This window comes from Rattus norvegicus, chromosome 15, assembly GCF_021556685.1.
Source record: "Rattus norvegicus strain SHRSP/BbbUtx chromosome 15, alternate assembly SHRSP_T2T, whole genome shotgun sequence".
NCBI classification, from domain to species: domain Eukaryota; kingdom Metazoa; phylum Chordata; class Mammalia; order Rodentia; family Muridae; genus Rattus; species Rattus norvegicus.
In genome coordinates, this window is record NC_141548.1 from 46391833 (window position 1) to 46399257 (window position 7425).

The window sequence follows — 7425 nt, forward strand, 5'->3', positions numbered from 1 at the left end:
TTGTTTTGATTTGCATTTCCCTTATGACTAAAGATGGTGAACATTTCTTTAGGTGTTTCTCAGCCATTCGGCATTCCTCAGCTGTGAATTCTTTGTTTAGCTGTGAATCGCATTTTTAATAGGGTTATTTGTCTCCCTGCAGTATAACGTCTTGAGTTCTTTATATATTTTGGATATAAGCCCTCTATCTGTTATAGGATTGGTATAAATCTTTTCCCAATCTGTTGGTTGCCGTTTTGTCCTAACCACAGTGTCCTTTGCCTTACAGAAGCTTTGCAGTTTTCTGAGATCCCATTTGTTGATTCTTGATCTTAGAGCATAAGCCATTGGTGTTTTGTTCAGGAAATTTTCTCCAGTGCCCATGTGTTCGAGATTCTTCCCCCTTTTTCTTCTATTAATTGAGTGTATCTGGTTTGATGTGGAGGTCCTTGATCCACTTGGACTTAAGCTTTGTACAGGGTGATAAGCATGGATCGATCTGCATTCTTCTACATGCTGACCTCCAGTTGAACCAGCACCATTTGCTGAAAATGCTATCTTTTTTCCATTGGATGGTTTTGGCTCCTTTGTCAAAAATCAAGTGCCCATAGGTGTGTGGGTTCATTTCTGGGTCTTCAATTCTGTTCCATTGGTCTAATTGTCTGTCTCTGTACCAATACCATGCAGTTTTTATCACTATTGCTCTGTAATACTGCTTGAGTTCAGGGATAGTGATTCCCTCAGAAGTCCTTTTATTGTTGAGGACAGTTTTAGCTATCCTGGGTCTTTTGTTATTCCAGATCAATTCACACATTGTTCTGTCTAACTCTTTGAAGAATTGGATTGGTGTTTTGGTGGGGATTGCATTGAATCTGTAGATTGCTTTTGGTAAAATGGCCACTTTTACTATATTAATCCTGCCAATCCATGAGCGTGGGAGATCTTTCCATCTTCTGAGGTCTTCTTCAATTTCTTTCTTCAGAGTCTTGAATTTCTTATTGTACAGATCTTTTACTTGCTTGATTAAAGTCACACCGAGGTACTTTATATTGTTTGGGTCTATTACGGAGGGTGTCATTTCCCTAATTTCTTTCTCGGCTTGTTTCTCTTTTGTGTAGAGGAAGGCTACTGATTTATTTGAGTTAATTTTATACCCAGCCATTTTGCTGAAGGTGTTTATCAGGTTTAGTTGTTCTCTGGTGGAACTTTTGGGATCACTTAAATATACTACCAAATCATCTGCACATAGTGATATTTTGACTTCTCCTTTTCCAATCTGTATCCCTTTGATCTCCTTTTGTTGTCTAATTGCTCTGGCTAGAACTTTAAGAACTATATTGAATAAGTAGTGAGAGAGTGGGCAGCCTTGTCTAGTCCCTGATTTTAGTGGGATTGCTTCAAGTTTCTCTCCATTTAATTTAATATTAGCTACTGGTTTGTGTTATTTGGCTTTTACTATGTTTAGGTATGGGCTTTGAATTCCCATTCTTTCCAGGACTTTTATCATGGAGGCATGTTGAATTTTGACAAATGCTTTCTCAGCATCTAATGAAATGATTATGTGGTTTTGTTCTTTCTGGTTGTTTATATAGTGAATTATGTTGATGGTTTTCTGTACATTAAACTATCCCTGCATGCTTGGGATGATGCCTACTTGATCATAATGGATGCTTGTTTTGATGTGCTCTTGCATTCGGTTTGCAAGAATTTTATTGAGTATCTTTGCGTCGATATTCATAAGGGAAGTTCTCTTTCTTTGTTGGGTCTTTGTGTGGTTTAGGTATAAGTGTAATTGTGGCTTCATAGAAGGAATTCTGTAGCGCTCCATCTGTTTCAAGTTTGTGGAATAATTTGGAAAATATTGGTATGAGGTCTTCTATGAAGGTCTGATAGAATTCTGCACTGAACCCATCTGGACCTGGGCTCTTTTTGGTTGGAAGCCCTTAATGACTGCTTCTATTTCTTTAGGGGTTATGGATTTGCTTAAATGGTTTATCTGTTCCTGATTTAACTTTGGTACCTGGTATCTGTCTAGGAAATTGTCCATTTCCTCCAGATTTTCCAGTTTTGTTGAATATAGGCTTTTGTAGTAGGATCTGATGATTTTTTTGAATTTCTTCTGATTCTGTAGTTATGTCTCCCTTTTCATCTGATTTTGTTAATTTGGAAACACTCTCTGTGTCCTCTGGATAGTCTGGCTACGGGTTTATCTATCTTGTTGATTTTCTCAAAAACCAGCTTTTGATTCTGTTGATTCTTTGTATAGTCCTTTTTCCTTCTACTTGGTTGATTTCAGCTCTGAGTTTGATTATTTCCTGCCTTCTACTCCTCCTGGGTGTATTTGCTTCTTTTTGTTCTAGAGCTTTCAGGTGTGCTGTCAAGCTGGTGACATATGCTCTCTCCTGTTTCTTTCTGCAGGCTCTGAGAGCTATGAGTTTTCCTCTTAGCACAGCCTTCATTGTGTCCCATAAATTTGGGTATGTTGTACCTTCATTTTCATTAAATTCCAAGAAGTCTTTAATTTCTTTCTTTCTTTCTTCCTTGACCAGGTTATCAGTGAGTAGGGCCTTGTTCAACTTCCATGTATATGTGGGCATTCTTCCCTTATTGTTATTGAAGACCAGCTTTATCCCGTGGTGATCTGATAGGATGCATGAGATTATTTCTATTATCTCTATTATTTCTATCTTTCTGTATCTGTTGAGGCCTGTTTTTTTGACCAATTGTGTGGTCAATTTTGGAGATAGTACCATGAGGTGGTGAGAAAAAGGTATATCCTTTTGTCTTAGGATAGAATGTTCTATAAATATCTGTTAACTCCATTTGGTTCTTGACTTCCCTTAGTCTGTCTGTGTCTCTGTTTAATTTCTGTTTCCATGATCTGTCCATTGATGACAGTGGGGTGTTGAAAGCTCCTCCTATTATTGTGTGGGGTACAATGTGTGCTTCGAGCTTTAGTAAGGTTTCATTTATGTATGTATGTACCCTTGCATTTGGAGCATAAGTATTTTGGATTGAGAGTTCATCTTGTTGGATTTTTCCTTTGATGAATATGATGTGTCCTTCCTTATCTTTTTTTATGTCTTTTGGTTGAAAATCAATTTTGTTTGATAATAAGTGGCTACTCCAGCTTGCTTCTTCAGACCATTTGCTTGGAAAGTTGTTTTCCTGCCTTTTGCTCTGAGGCAGTGTCTGTCTTTGTCTCTGAGGGGTGTTTCTTATAGGCAGGAGAATGCAGGGTCCTCATTGTATATCAAGTTTGTTAATCTATGTCTTTTTTTGGGGGGAATTGAGTCCATTGATGTTGAGAGATATTAAGGAATAGTGAATTGTTGCTTCCTGTTATATTCATATTTGGATGTGAGATTACGTTGGTGTGCTTTTCTTCTCTTTGTTTTGTTGCCAAGATGATTAGTTTCTTGCTTTTTCTAGGGTGTAGCTTGCCTTCTTATGTTGGGCTTTACCATTAATTATACTTTGTAGGGCTGGATTTGTAGAAAGATATTGTGTAAATTTGGTTTTGTCACGGAATATCTTGGTTTCTCCATCTATGTTAATTGAAAATTTTGCTGGATACGGTAACCTGGGCTGGCATTTGTGTTCTCTTAGGGTCTGTATGACACCTGTCCAGGTTTTCATAGTCTCTGGCGAGAAGTCTGGTATAATTCTTATAGGTCTGTCTTTATATGTTATTTGACCTTTTTCCCTTACTGCTTTCAATATTCTTTCTTTGTTTTGTGCATTTGATGTTTTATTATGTGACAGGAGAAGTTTCTTTTCTGGTCCAATCTATTTTGAGGTCTGTAGGCTTCTTGTATGTTTATGAGTATCTCTTTTTTTAGGTTAATTTAAATTTTCTTCTATGATTTTGTTGAAGATATTTACTGGCCCTTTGTGCTGGGAATCCTCACTCTCTTTTATACCTATTATCCTTCGATTTGATCATCTCATTGAGTCCTGGGTTTCCTATATGTTTTGGACCAGTATCTTTTTCCATTTTCCATTATTTTTGACAGTTGTGTCGATGATTTCTATGGAATCTTCTGCTCCTTAGATTCTCTCTTCTATCTCTTGTATTCTGTTGGTGATGCTTGTATCTGCAGCTCCTTGTCTCTTTCTTTGGTTTTCTATATCCAGGGTTGTCTCCCTTTGTGCTGTCTTTATTGCTTCTATTTCCATTTTTAATTCCTTCAACTGTTTGATTGTGTTTTCCTGTAATTCTTTCAGAGATTTTTGTGATTCCTCTCTATAGGCTTCTACTTGTTTATTTATGTTTTCTTGCGTTTCTGTAAAGGAGTTCTTTATGTCTTTCTTGAAGACCTCCATCATCATGAACAAAAGTGATTCAAAATCAAGATATTGCTTTTCTGGTGTGTTTGGATATTCAGTGTTTGCTTTGGTGGAAGAATTGGGCTCAGATGATGCCATTTAGTCTTGGTGTCTGTTGCTTGGGTTTTTGTGCTTGCCTCTCGCCATCAGGTTGTCTCTGGTGTTAACTTGTTCTGTTATTTCTGACATTGGGTAGACCATCCTATAGGCTTGTGTGTTAGGAGTGCTGTAGACCTGTTTTCCTGTTTTCTTTCAGCCAGTTATGTTAACAGAGTGTTCTGCTTTTGGGCATGTAGTCTTTCCTGTCTACTGGTCTTCAGTTGTTTCTGTGGGCATGTATCCTGAGTCCACTAGGCAGATCCCTTTGAGCAGAAAAGTTCGTCTTACCTCTGCTCCCGGGGCTGAATTTGCTCCTGGGGGGCTGTGTTTGAGCATTCTGGGAGGGTGGCAACCAGAAGGGGCCGCCCTGTCTTTTCCCTGGGCTCCTGTTCACAGGGGTCCCAGATGGCATTAGGTGTTTTCCTCTGGAGTCAGAAATGTGAGCAGAGTGTAGTCTCTTTTGGCTCCCCAGGAGCTCCTCTGAAAGTTTAGCTCTCCCTCCCATGGGATTTGGGTGCAGAGAACTGTTGACCAGGTCCCTTCAGATCCAGTTGGTTGAAGCTTTTCTTTCTTAAATGCGTGAAATAACATGATTATTTGGACTTTTTTGTCCAGGAAATAATATTGTTAAAATGCTAACAATGGTAGTAGTTTTTGAGGTTTACTTCTTGACCATCTGTAATGATGGGAGAACCCACCTTTGTAGTATTTTGAAGTGAGTTGTTACCTGACACTGGGAGTGGTGACATTCCTTGCTTCTTGTGTCAGATTTTCCTGTCTGCTGTCTAGTCATTCATATCAGATTTAGGATTACTTCTCATTCCTGTTCAAAATCTTTCCCCCATGGCCTGTGAGATGGCATGGGGAGGAAAGGTGATTGCTGCAAAAACTTGGAAGCCTGAATTCAATCCTAAGAATGCAGGAAAAGATGGAATGAAAGACCAGCTCCATAAAGTGATCAAACAGGGTATTGTGCTTGTAGTTACTCTATCACCGAGCAACATACGGAACCTCAACAAATATAATTCATGTGAATAAATTTATTTAGGCTATAAATAAATAATTGATACATGCTAACCATGTTGGTAAATTTTAGTTTTGAAATTTGAGTGTATTTTGGCTTTCTTTTTATATTAATGTCTTTGCCCAATTTCTACAAAAATCAGCTCCTAATTAAGATAAAATGTATGACACTTGTAAGTGTACAATGTTGTGAAACTAAATAATATTCAAAGGAAGTTTGAGACTATCAGAATTTCAAAATTCTTCCTGGGAATCTAGAAATAACCAGTTTCAGACACCATTTTTTTTTATCATTACATGCTTATTTTTTTTGCCCCACCTTCTGGTCACCCCTCCCAGAGTTCTTCACCCCTCCCTTCTCTCCTTCACCTCTGAGAGGGTGCTCCTGGCTCCCATCCTCCTTCCCTGGTGGAATCAAGTCTCTACCAAATAGGATCATCATCTCCTACTGAGGATAGACAGAACAGTCCTCTGCTACATACATGTCAGGGGCCTTGAGCCAGCCCATGTATGCTCTAAGGGGTCCAAGTTCGTTGACACTGGTGCTCTTCCTATGGGGTGCCATCCTCTTTAGTTCCTTCAGTTCTTTCCCTAACCCTTCCATAAGGGTCCCCGACTTCAGTTCAATGGTTGGCTGTAAGTACCTGAATCTGTCCCAGTCAACTGCTGGTAGAATCTCTCAGAGGACAGTTCTGCTAGGCTCCTGTGTATAAGTACAACATAGCATCAGTAATTATGTCCGAGTTTGGTGCCTGCCCATGGGATGGATCCCAAGTTGGGCTGGGCACTGGTGATGCATTCCTTCAGTCTCTGCTTCACTTTTGTCCCTGTATTTCTTTTATACAGGAACAAGTCTGGGTCAAAAATTTTGAAAGTGGTTTGGTGTCCCCATCTCTCCACTGAGGGCCCTGTGTATCTACAGAGGTGGGCTCATCAGGTTCTATCTCCCTTCATTTTATTTCGTACCCCTTCTTTTTGATAATATTTCTCTTATTTAGAAGGAGATTAATTCAGGAGTGACTGTTTCTGTGGTGAAGGTTTGGGGTCTGATTATTGCTTAAATCCATTTTTAGAGGACTCGGCAGCATCCTGCTAACCTTAACTGCATGTATCTGGTTAGCCTGCAATTTAGCAATGCTATTTTAACTGTTCCCAGAAAACCATTAGAGGATTTTACCTAGAGTGTGCTATGAATATTCATAGGCAGCTAGCCTCTGTCTTGGAAACCACACCTACCTCTCTGCAGTATCTGCAGCATGAATCAGAGCTTTCTCTGGGACTCACGAGGTTACATGAAAACCTGATAGCAGCAGCCTGCATGAAAGGTTTGCTCTGCAGTATTGATTTTTTAAATAGAAAAAAAGCCCTACTAATTTATTTTTATGTATGTCGTAAAGATATTTTTAAGCTTCCCTTATTTTCTTGGAATGACTCAGCTACCACAAAAGACTTAGAAAATTAAAGCTATCATCTGGGCATATACAGCAAAGCAACATTTTGTGAATAAACATGACAATAAATATAGAAGAGTAGTGAAATGTAGACAGGAAAGATGGCTCACAAGGAGCATCTCAATGAGACCATCATTCTGAATTCGAGTAGGATGTGTAACTGCAGAGGCATATGCATGCATGTCAATATGTGGGTAAACATTGGTGACTGGCCTAGGATCCTAGCTAGCTAGCTAGATTCAGATGGGTTTTGTTCATATGTCTCCTTGGTGTCTGTCTGTACTGTGTAACCTAGACCAACTGGAGTCTTCCTGCCCCTAGGGAAGCAAGGAATCCTCCAGACAATTTTTGTGTCCATTATTGAAACCTAATTTCCCATGTCCTACTCTAGTGCATCTGCTAAAGATTGTCTTTTAATTGCACTGAATAACTCAAAAGTAGAAATGAATTGCTTTTTGAGAACTGACCACTCTTCTTCTCTATGCCAGGCCAATAGAGCCACAAAGAAAACATCAATGAATCTTGAACTTTAAAATTCCTTTTG